This window comes from Vigna unguiculata, chromosome 6 (genome assembly GCF_037176805.1).
Source record: "Vigna unguiculata cultivar grain cowpea cultivar isolate G323 ecotype 2 chromosome 6, ASM3717680v1, whole genome shotgun sequence".
NCBI classification, from domain to species: Eukaryota; Viridiplantae; Streptophyta; class Magnoliopsida; order Fabales; family Fabaceae; genus Vigna; species Vigna unguiculata.
The window spans coordinates 15,142,516-15,155,472 of record NC_140797.1 but is presented as its reverse complement, the minus strand read 5'-3'; positions in this window follow the sequence as shown (position 1 = coordinate 15,155,472).

Sequence of the window (12,957 nt, the reverse complement as noted above, 5' to 3'; positions counted from 1 at the left end):
ACTTTCGTGCACCAAGACTTTCATGGTATTCATTTGGGGACATTTGGAGGCCTTTCCAACCCTCACATCTCAAAAATCACGAAGTTCATTTTTTCACAAAAGTCCCCACGAAGCCATCTAGCTATGCCGTGGTGCACCGACCAACTTGGCCATATGCAAAACCCACCGAACTCAAAACTTTCCTGCACCAAGACTTTCATGGTATTCATTTGGGCACATTTGGAGGCCAATCCAACCATCACATCTCAAAAACCACGAATTTGAATTTTTCACAAAACTCCCCCCAAGCCATCTAGCTATGCTGTGGTGGACCGACCAACTTGGCCATGTGCAAAACCTTCCGAACTCAAAACTTTCGTGCACCATGACATTCAAGGTATTCATTTGGGGGTATTTGGAGGCCAATCCAACCCTCACATCTCAAAAACCACGAATTTAAATTTTTCACAAAAGTCCCCACCAACCCATCTAACTATGCCGTGGTGCACCGCCAAGCTTGGCCATGTGCAAAACCACCAAACTCAAAACTTTCGTGCACCAAGACTTTCATGGTATTCATTTGGGGACATTTGCAGGCCTTTCCAACCATCACATCTCAAAAACCACGAATTTCCGTTTTTCACAAAACTCCCCACCAAGCCATCTAGCTATGCCGTGGTGCACCGACCAACTTGGCCAAGTGCAAAACCCTCGGAACTCAAAATTTTCGTGCACCAAGACTTTCATGGTATTCATTAGGGGAAATTTGGAGGCCTTTCCAACCATCACATGTCAAAAACCACGAATTTCATTTTTTCACAAAAGTCCCCACCAGGCCATCTAGCTATGCCGTGGTGCACCAACCAACTTGGCCATGTGAAAAACCCACTGAACTCAAAACTTTCATACACCAAGACTTTCATGGTATTCATTTTGGCACATTTGGGGGCCAATCCAACCATCACATCTCAAAAACCACGAATTTGAATTTTTCACAAAACTCCCCACCAAGCCATCTAGCTATGCCGTGGTGGACCGACCAACTTGGCCATGTGCAAAACCTTCCGAACTCAAAACTTTCGTGCACCATGACATTCAAGGTATTCATTTTTGGGCATTTGGAGGCAAATCCAACCCTCACATCTCAAAAACCACGAATTTCAATTTTTCACAAAACTCCCCACAAAGCCATCTAGCTATGCCGTGGTGCACCGACCAACTTGGCCATGTGCACAACCCACCGAACTCAAAACTTTCGTGCAAAAAGACTTTCATGGTATTCATTTGGGGACATTTAGAGGCCTTTCCAACCCTCACATCTCAAAAATCACGAATTTCAATTTTTCACAAAACTCCCCCACCAAGCCATCTAGCTATGCTGTGGTGCACCGACCAACTTGGCCATGTGCAAAATCCACCGAACTTACTTTTGTGCACCAACACTTTCATGGTATTCATTTGGGGGCATTTGGAGGCCAATCCAAACCTCACATCTCAAAAACCACGAATTTCAACTTTTCACAAAACTCCCCACCAAGCCATCTAGCTGTGCCGTGGTGCACCGCCAAGCTTGGCCATGTGCAAAACCCTATGAACTTGAAACTTTCGTGCACCAAGACTTTCATGGTATTCATTTGGGGACATTTGGAGGCCTTTCCCACCCTCACATCTCAAAAATCACGAAGTTCATTTTTTCACAAAAGTCCCCACCAAGCCATCTAGCTATGCCGTGGTGCACCGACCAACTTGGCCATATGCAAAACCCACCGAACTCAAAACTTTCGTGCACCAAGACTTTCATGGTATTCATTTGGGCACATTTGGAGGCCAATCCAACCATCACATCTCAAAAACCACGAATTTGAATTTTTCACAAAACTCCCCACCAAGCAATCTAGCTATGCCGTGGTGGACCGACCAACTTGGCCATGTGCAAAACCTTCCGAACTCAAAACTTTCGTGCACCATGACATTCAAGGTATTCATTTGGGGGCATTTGGAAACCAATCCAACCCTCACATCTCAAAAACCACGAATTTCAATTTTTCACAAAAGTCCCCACCAAGCCATCTAGCTATGCCGTGGTGCACCGCCAAGCTTGGCCATGTGCAAAACCCACCGAACTCAAAACTTTTGTGCACCAAGACTTTGATGGTATTCATTAGGGGACATTTGCAGGCCTTTCCAACCATCACATCTCAAAAACCACGAATTTCCGTTTTTCACAAAACTCCCCACCAAGCCATCTAGCTATGCCGTGGTGCACCGACCAACTTGGCCAAGTGCAAAACCCTCGGAACTCAAAATTTTCGTGCACCAAGACTTTCATGGTATTCATTAGGGGAAATTTGGAGGCCTTTCCAACCATCACATGTCAAAAACCACGAATTTCATTTTTTCACAAAAGTCCCCACCAGGCCATCTAGCTATGCCGTGGTGCACCAACCAACTTGGCCATGTGAAAACCCCACTGAACTCAAAACTTTCATACACCAAGACTTTCATGGTATTCATTTTGGCACATTTGGGGGCCAATCCAACCATCACATCTCAAAAACCACGAATTTGAATTTTTCACAAAACTCCCCACCAAGCCATCTAGCTATGCCGTGGTGGACCGACCAACTTGGCCATGTGCAAAACCTTCCGAACTCAAAACTTTCGTGCACCATGACATTCAAGGTATTCATTTGGGGGCATTTGGAGGCCAATCCAACCCTCACATCTTAAAAACCACGAATTTCAATTTTTCACAAAAGTCCCCACCAACCCATCTAGCTATGCCGTGGTGCACCGCCAAGCTTGGCCATGTGCAAAACCCACCGAACTCAAAACTTTCGTGCACCAAGACTTTCATGGTATTCATTTGGGGGCATTTGGAGGCCTTTCCAACCATCACATGTCAAAAACCACGAATTTCCTCTTTTCACAAAACTCCCCACCAAGCCATCTAGCTATGCCGTGGTGCACCGACCAACTTGGCCAAGTACAAAACCCTCGGAACTCAAAACTTTCGTGCACCAACACTTTCATGGTATTCATTAGGGGACATTTGGAGGCCTTTCCAACCATCACATGTCAAAAACCACGAATTTCATTTTTTCACAAAAGTCCCCACTAGGCCATCTAGCTATGCCGTGGTACACCCACCAACTTGGCCATGTGAAAAACCCACTAAACTCAAAACTTTCATGCACCAAGACTTTCATGGTATTCATTTGGGCACATTTGGAGGCCAATCCCACCATCACATCTCAAAAACCACGAATTTGAATTTTTCACAAAACACCCCACCCAGCCATCTAGCTGTGCCGCGGTGCACTGACCAACTTGGCCATGTGCAAAACCCTCCGAACTCAAAACTTTCGTGCACCATGACATTCAAGGTATTCATTTTTGGGCATTTGGAGGCAAATCCAACCCTCACATCTCAAAAACCACGAATTTCAATTTTTCACAAAACTCCCCACAAAGCCATCTAGCTATGCCGTGGTGCACCGACCAACTTGGCCATGTGCACAACCCACCGAACTCAAAACTTTCGTGCAAAAAGACTTTCATGGTATTCATTTGGGGACATTTAGAGGCCTTTCCAACCCTCACATCTCAAAAATCACGAATTTCAATTTTTCACAAAACTCCCCCACCAAGCCATCTAGCTATGCTGTGGTGCACCGACCAACTTGGCCATGTGCAAAATCCACCGAACTTACTTTTGTGCACCAACACTTTCATGGTATTCATTTGGGGGCATTTGGAGGCCAATCCAAACCTCACATCTCAAAAACCACGAATTTCAACTTTTCACAAAACTCCCCACCAAGCCATCTAGCTGTGCCGTGGTGCACCGCCAAGCTTGGCCATGTGCAAAACCCTATGAACTTGAAACTTTCGTGCACCAAGACTTTCATGGTATTCATTTGGGGACATTTGGAGGCCTTTCCCACCCTCACATCTCAAAAATCACGAAGTTCATTTTTTCACAAAAGTCCCCACCAAGCCATCTAGCTATGCCGTGGTGCACCGACCAACTTGGCCATATGCAAAACCCACCGAACTCAAAACTTTCGTGCACCAAGACTTTCATGGTATTCATTTGGGCACATTTGGAGGCCAATCCAACCATCACATCTCAAAAACCACGAATTTGAATTTTTCACAAAACTCCCCACCAAGCAATCTAGCTATGCCGTGGTGGACCGACCAACTTGGCCATGTGCAAAACCTTCCGAACTCAAAACTTTCGTGCACCATGACATTCAAGGTATTCATTTGGGGGCATTTGGAAACCAATCCAACCCTCACATCTCAAAAACCACGAATTTCAATTTTTCACAAAAGTCCCCACCAAGCCATCTAGCTATGCCGTGGTGCACCGCCAAGCTTGGCCATGTGCAAAACCCACCGAACTCAAAACTTTTGTGCACCAAGACTTTGATGGTATTCATTTGGGCACATTTGGAGGCCTTTCCAACCATCACATCTCAAAAACCACGAATTTCCTTTTTTCACAAAACTCCCCACCAAGCCATCTAGCTATGCCGTGGTGCACCGACCAACTTGGCCAAGTGCAAAACCCTCGGAACTCAAAACTTTCGTGCACCAAGACTTTCATGGTATTCATTAGGGGACATTTGGAGGCCTTTCCAACCATCACATGTCAAAAACGACGAATTTCATTTTTTCACAAAAGTCCCCACCAGGCCATCTAGCTATGCCGTGGTGCACCGACCAACTTGGCCATGTGAAAAACCCACTGAACTCAAAACTTTCATGCACCAAGACTTTCATGGTATTCATTTGGGCACATTTGGATGCCAATCCAACCATCACATCTCAAAAACCACGAATTTCAATTTTTCACAAAACTCCCCACAAAGCCATCTAGTTATGTCGTGGTGCACCGACCAACTTGGCCATGTGCACAACCCACCGAACTCAAAAGTTTCGTGCAAAAAGACTTTCATGCTATTCATTTGGGGACATTTAGAGGCCTTTCGAACCCTCACATCTCAAAAATCACGAATTTCAATTATTCACAAAACTCCCCACCAAGCCATCTAGCTTTGTCGTGGTGCACCGACCAACTTGGCCATGTGCAAAATCCACCGAACTTCAAACTTTTGTGCACCAACACTTTCATGGTATTCTTTTGGGGGCATTTGGAGGCCAATCCAACCCTCACATCTCAAAAACCACGAATTTCAAGTTTTCACAAAACTCCCCACCAAGCCATCTAGTTGTGCCGTGGTGCACCGCTAAGCTTGGCGATGTGCAAAACCCACCGAACAATAAACTTTCGTGCACCAAGACTTTCATGGTATTCATTTGGGAAAATTTATAGGCTTTTCCAACCCTCGCATCTCAAAAATCACGAATTTCATTTTTTCACAAAACTCCCCACCAAGCCATCTAGCTATGCCGTGATGCACCGCCAACCTTCGCCATGTGTAAAACCCTCCGAACTTAAAACTTTCGTGCACCAAGACTTTCATGGTATTCATTTGGGGACATTTGGAGGCCTTTCCAACCCTCACATCTCAAAAATCACGAAGTTCATTTTTTCACAAAAGTCCCCACCAAGCCATCTAGCTATGCTGTGGTGCACCGACCAACTTGGCCATGTGCAAAATCCACCGAACTTACTTTTGTGCACCAACACTTTCATGGTATTCATTTGGGGGCATTTGGAGGCCAATCCAAACCTCACATCTCAAAAACCACGAATTTCAATTTTCACAAAACTCCCCACCAAGCCATCTAGCTGTGCCGTGGTGCACCGCCAAGCTTGGCCATGTGCAAAACCCTCAGAACTTGAAACTTTCGTGCACCAAGACTTTCATGGTATTCATTTGGGGACATTTGGAGGCCTTTCCCACCCTCACATCTCAAAAATCACGAAGTTCATTTTTTCACAAAAGTCCCCACCAAGCCATCTAGCTGTGCCGTGGTGCACCGACCAACTTGGCAATATGAGAAACCCACCGAACTCAAAACTTTCGTGCACCAAGACTTTCATGGTATTCATTTGGGCACATTTGGAGGCCAATCCAACCATCACATCTCAAAAACCACGAATTTGAATTTTTCACAAAACTCCCCACCAAGCAGCAATCTAGCTATGCCGTGGTGGACCGACCAACTTGGCCATGTGCAAAACCTTCCGAACTCAAAACTTTCGTGCACCATGACATTCAAGGTATTCATTTGGGGGCATTTGGAGGCCAATCCAACCCTCACATCTCAAAAACCACGAATTTCAATTTTTCACAAAAGTCCCCACCAAGCCATCTAGCTATGCCGTGGTGCACCGCCAAGCTTGGCCATGTGCAAAACCCACCAAACTCCAAACTTTTGTGCGCCAAGACTTTCATGGTATTCATTTGGGCACATTTGGAGGCCTTTCCAACCATCACATCTCAAAAACCACGAATTTCCTTTTTTCCCAAAACTCCACACCAAGCCATCTAGCTATGCCGTGGTGCACCGACCAACTTGGCCAAGTGCAAAACCCTCGGAACTTAAAACTTTCGTGCACCAAGACTTTCATGGTATTCATTAGGGGACATTTGGAGGCCTTTCCAACCATCACATGTCAAAAACGACGAATTTCATTTTTTCACAAAAGTCCCCACCAGGCCATCTAGCTATGCCGTGGTGCACCGACCAACTTGGCCATGTGAAAAACCCACTGAACTCAAAACTTTGATGCACCAAGACTTTCATGGTATTCATTTAGGCACATTTGGAGGCCAATCCAACCATCACATCTCAAAAACCACGAATTTGAATTTTATACAAAACACCCCACCAAGCCTTCTAGCTATGCTGTGGTGCACTGACCAACTTGGCCATGTGCAAAACCCTCCGAGCTCAAAACTTTCGTGCACCATGACATTCAAGGTATTCATTTGGGGGCATTTGGAGGCCAATCCAACCCTTACATCTCAAAAACCACGAATTTCAATTTTTCACAAAACTCCCCACAAAGCCATCTAGCTATGTCGTGGTGCACCGACCAACTTGGCCATGTGCACAACCCACCGAACTCAAAACTTTCGTGCAAAAAGACATTCATGCTATTCATTTGGGGACATTTAGAGGCCTTTCGAACCCTCACATCTCAAAAATCACGAATTTCAATTTTTCACAAAACTCCCCACCAAGCCATCTAGCTATGTCGTGGTGCACCGACCAACTTGGCCGTGTGCAAAATCCACCGAACTTAAAACTTTTGTGCACCAACACTTTCATGGTATTCATTTGGGGGCATTTGGAGGCCAATCCAACCCTCACATCTCAAAAACCACAAATTTCAATTTTTCACAAAACTCCCCACCAAGCCATCTTTGTGCCGTGGTGCACCGCCAAGCTTGGCCATGTGCAAAACCCACCGAACAATAAACTTTCGTGCACCAAGACTTTCATGGTATTCATTTGGTGACATTTGTAGGCTTTTCCAACCCTCACATCTCAAAAATCACGAATTTCATTTTTTCACAACACTCCCCACCAAGCCATCTAGCTATGCCGTGATTTACCGCCAACCTTCGCCATGTGCAAAACCCTCCGAACTTAAAACTTTCGTGCACCAAGACTTTCATGGTATTCATTTGGGGACATTTGGAGGCCTTTCCAACCCTCACATCTCAAAAATCACGAAGCTCATTTTTTCACAAAAGTCCCCACCAAGCCATCTAGCTATGCCGTGGTGCACCGATCAACTTGGCCATATGCAAAACCCACCGAACTCAAAACTTTCGTGCACCAAGACTTTCATGGTATTCATTTGGGCACATTTGGAGGCCAATCCAACCATCACATCTCAAAAACCACGAATTTGAATTTTTCACAAAACTCCCCACAAAGCCATCTAGCTATGCCATGGTGGACCGACCAACTTGGCCATGTGCAAAATCCACCGAACTTAAAACTTTTGTGCACCAACACTTTCATGGTATTCATTTGGGGGCATTTGGAGGCCAATCCAACCCTCACATCTCAAAAACCACAAATTTCAATTTTTCACAAAACTCCCCACCAAGCCATCTTTGTGCCGTGGTGCACCGCCAAGCTTGGCCATGTGCAAAACCCACCGAACAATAAACTTTCGTGCACCAAGACTTTCATGGTATTCATTTGGTGACATTTGTAGGCTTTTCCAACCCTCACATCTCAAAAATCACGAATTTCATTTTTTCACAAAACTCCCCACCAAGCCATCTAGCTATGCCGTGATGCACCGCCAACCTTCGCCATGTGCAAAACCCTCCGAACTTAAAACTTTCGTGCACCAACACTTTCATGGTATTCATTAGGGGACATTTGGAGGCCTTTCCAACCATCCCATGTCAAAAACCACGAATTTCATTTTTTCACAAAAGTCCCCACCAGGCCATCTAGCTATGCCGTGGTACACCAACCAACTTGGCCATGTGAAAAATCCACTGAACTCAAAACTTTCATGCACCAAGACTTTCTTGGTATTCATTTTGGCACATTTGGGGGCCAATCCAACCATCACATCTCAAAAACCACAAATTTGAATTTTCACAAAACTCCCCACCAAGCCATCTAGCTATGCCGTGGTTGACCGACCAACTTGGCCATGTGCAAAACCTTCCGAACTCAAAACTTTCGTGCACCATGACATTCAAGGTATTCATTTGGGGGCATTTGGAGGCCAATCCAACCCTCACATCTCAAAAACCACGAATTACAATTTTTCACAAAAGTCCCCACCAACCCATCTAGCTATGCCGTGGTGCACCGCCAAGCTTGGCCATGTGCAAAACCCACCGAACTCAAAACTTTCGTGCACCAAGACTTTCATGGTATTCATTTGTGGGCATTTGGAGGCCTTTCCAACCATCACATGTCAAAAACCACGAATTTCCTCTTTTCACAAAACTCCCCACCAAGCCATCTAGCTATGCCGTGGTGCACCGACCAACTTGGCCAAGTGCAAAACCCTCGGAACTCAAAAATTTTGTGCACCAAGACTTTCATGGTATTCATTAGGGGACATTTGGAGGCCTTTCCAACCATCACATGTCAAAAACGACAAATTTCATTTTTTCACAAAAGTCCCCACCAGGCCATCTAGCTATGCCGTGGTGCACCGACCAACTTGGCCATTTGAAAAACCCACTGAACTCAAAACTTTCATGCACCAAGACTTTCATGGTATTCATTTGGGCACATTTGTAGGCCAATCCAACCATCACATCTCAAAAACCACGAATTTGAATTTTTCACAAAACACCCCACCAAGCCTTCTAGCTATGCTGTGGTGCACTGACCAACTTGGCCATGTGCAAAACCCTCCGAGCTCAAAACTTTCGTGCACCATGACATTCAAGGTATTCATTTGGGGGCATTTGGAGGCCAATCCAACCCTTACATCTCAATAACCACAAATTTCAATTTTTCACAAAACTCCCCACAAAGCCATCTAGCTATGTCGTGGTGCACCGACCAACTTGGCCATGTGCACAACCCACCGAACTCAAAACTTTCGTGCAAAAAGACTTTCATGCTATTCATTTGGGGACATTTAGAGGCCTTTCGAACCCTCACATCTCAAAAATCACGAATTTCAATTTTTCACAAAACTCCCCACCAAGCCATCTAGCTATGCCGTGGTGCACCGACCAACTTGGCCATGTGCAAAATCCACCGAACTTAAAACTTTTGTGCACCAACACTTTTATGGTATTCATTTGGGGGCATTTGGAGGCCAATCCAACCCTCACATCTCAAAAACCACGAATTTCAATTTTTCACAAAACTCCCCACCAAGCCATCTAGCTGTGCCGTGGTACACCGCCAAGCTTGGCCATGTGCAAAACCCACCGAACAATAAACTTTCGTGCACCAAGACTTTCATGGTATTCATTTGGGGACATTTGTAGGCTTTTCCAACCCTCACATCTCAAAAATCACGAATTTCATTTTTTCACAAAACTCCCCACCAAGCCATCTAGCTATGCCGTGATGCACCGCCAACCTTCGCCATGTGCAAAACCCTCCGAACTTAAAACTTTCGTGCACCAAGACTTTCATGGTATTCATTTGGGGACATTTGGAGGCCTTTCCAACCCTCACATCTCAAAAACCACGAATTTCATTTTTTCACAAAAGGTCCCACCAGGCCATCTAGCTATGCCGTGGTGCACCAACCAACTTGGCCATGTGAAAAATCCACTGAACTCAAAACTTTCATGCACCAAGACTTTCTTGGTATTCATTTTGGCACATTTGGGGGCCAATCCAACCATCACATCTCAAAAACCACGAATTTGAATTTTCACAAAACTCCCCACCAAGTCATCTAGCTATGCCGTGGTGGACCGACCAACTTGGCCATGTGCAAAACCTTCCGAACTCAAAACTTTCGTGCACCATTACATTCAAGGTATTAATTTGGGGGCATTTGGAGGCCAATCCAACCCTCATATCTCAAAAACCACGAATTTCAATTTTTCACAAAAGTCCCCACCAACCCATCTAGCTATGCAGTGGTGCACCGCCAAGCTTGGCCATGTGCAAAACCCACCGAACTCAAAACTTTCGTGCACCAAGACTTTCATGGTATTCATTTGGGGACATTTGGAGGCCTTTCCAACCATCACATGTCAAAAACCACGAATTTCCTCTTTTCACAAAACTCCCCACCAAGCCATCTAGCTATGCCGTGGTGCACCGACCAACTTGGCCAAGTGCAAAACCCTCGGAACTCAAAACTTTCGTGCACCAAGACTTTCATGGTATTCATTAGGGGACATTTGGAGGCCTTTCCAACCATCACATGTCAAAAACCACGAATTTCATTTTTTCACAAAAGTCCCCACCAGGCCATCTAGTTATGTCGTGGTACACCCACCAACTTGGCCATGTGAAAAACCCACTGAACTCAAAACTTTCATGCACCAAGACTTTCATGGTATTCATTTGGGCACATTTGGAGGCCAATCCCACCATCACATATCAAAAACCACGAATTTGAATTTTTCACAAAACACCCCACCAAGCCATCTAGCTATGCCGTAGTGCACTGACCAACTTGGCCATGTGCAAAACCCTCCGAACTCAAAACTTTCGTGCACCATGACATTCAAGGTATTCATTTGGGGGCATTTGGAGGCCAATCCGACCCTCACATCTCAAAAACCACGAATTTAAATTTTTCACAAAAGTCCCCACCAACCCATCTAACTATGCCGTGGTGCACCGCCAAGCTTGGCCATGTGCAAAACCCACCGAACTCAAAACTTTCGTGCACCAAGACTTTCATGGTATTCATTTGGGGACATTTGGAGGCCAATCCAACCCTCACATCTCAAAAACCACGAATTTCAATTTTTCACCAAACTCCCCACCAAGCCATCTAGCTATGTCGTGGTGCACCGCCAAGCTTGGCCATGTGCAAAACCCACCGAACAACAAACTTTCGTGCACCAAAAATTTCATGGTATTCATTTGGGGACATTTGTAGGCTTTTCCAACCCTCACATCTCAAAAATAACGAATTTCATTTTTTCACAAAACTCCCCACCAAGCCATCTAGCTCTGCCGTGGTGCACCGACCCATTTGGCCAAGTGCAAAACCCTCGGAACTCAAAACTTTCGTGCACCAAGACTTTCATGGTATTCATTAGGGGACATTTGGAGGCCTTTCCAACCATCACATGTCAAAAACCACGAATTTCATTTTTTCACAAAAGTCCCCACCAGGCCATCTAGCTATACCGTGGTGCAGCGACCAACTTAGCCATGTGAAAAACCCACTGAACTCAAAACTTTCATGCACCAAGACTTTCATGGTATCCATTTGGGCACATTTTGAGGCCAATCCAACCATCACATCTCAAAAACCACGAATTTGAATTTTTCACAAAACTCCCCCCGAAGTCATCTAGTTATGCCGTGGTGGACCGACCAACTTGGCCATGTGCAAAACCCTCCGAACTCAAAACTTTCGTGCACCATGAATTTCAAGGTATTCATTTGGGGGCATTTGGAGGCCAATCCAACCCTTACATCTCAAAAACCACGAATTTCAATTTTTCACAAAACTCCCCACAAAGCCATCTAGCTATGCCGTGGTGCACCGACCAACTTGGGCATGTGCACAACCCACCGAACTCAAAACTTTCGTGCAAAAAGACTTTCATGGTATTCATTTGGGGACATTTAGAGGCCTTTCCAACCCTCACATCTCAAAAATCACGAATTTCAATTTTTCACAAAACTCCCCACCAAGCCATCTAGCTATGCCGTGGTGCACCGACCAACTTGGCCATGTGCAAAATCCACCGAACTTAAAACTTTTGTGCACCAACACTTTGATGGTATTCATTTGGGGGCATTTGGAGGCCAATCCAACCCTCACATCTCAAAAACCACGAATTTCAATTTTTCACCAAACTCCCCACCAAGCCATCTAGCTGTGTCGTGGTGCACCGCCAAGCTTGGCCATGTGCAAAACCCACCGAACAATAAACTTTCGTGCACCAAGAATTTCATGGTATTCATTTGGGGACATTTGTAGGCTTTTCCAACCCTCACATCTCAAAAATCACGAATTTCATTTTTTCACAAAACTCCCCACCAAGCCATCTAGCTATGCCGTGGTGCACCGCCAAGCTTGGCCATGTGCAAAACCCTCCGAACTTAAAACTTTCGTGCACCAAGACTTTCATGGTATTCATTTGGGGACATTTGGAGGCCTTTCCAACCCTCACATCTCAAAAATCATGAAGTTCATTTTTTCACAAAAGTCCCCACCAAGCCATCTAGCTATGTCGTGGTGCACTGACCAACTTGGCCATATGCAAAACCCACCGAACTCAAAACTTTAGTGCACCAAGACTTTCATGGTATTCATTTGGGCACATTTGGAGGCCAATCCAACCATCACATCTCAAAAACCACGAATTTGAATTTTCCACAAAACTCCCCCCCAAGCCATCTAGC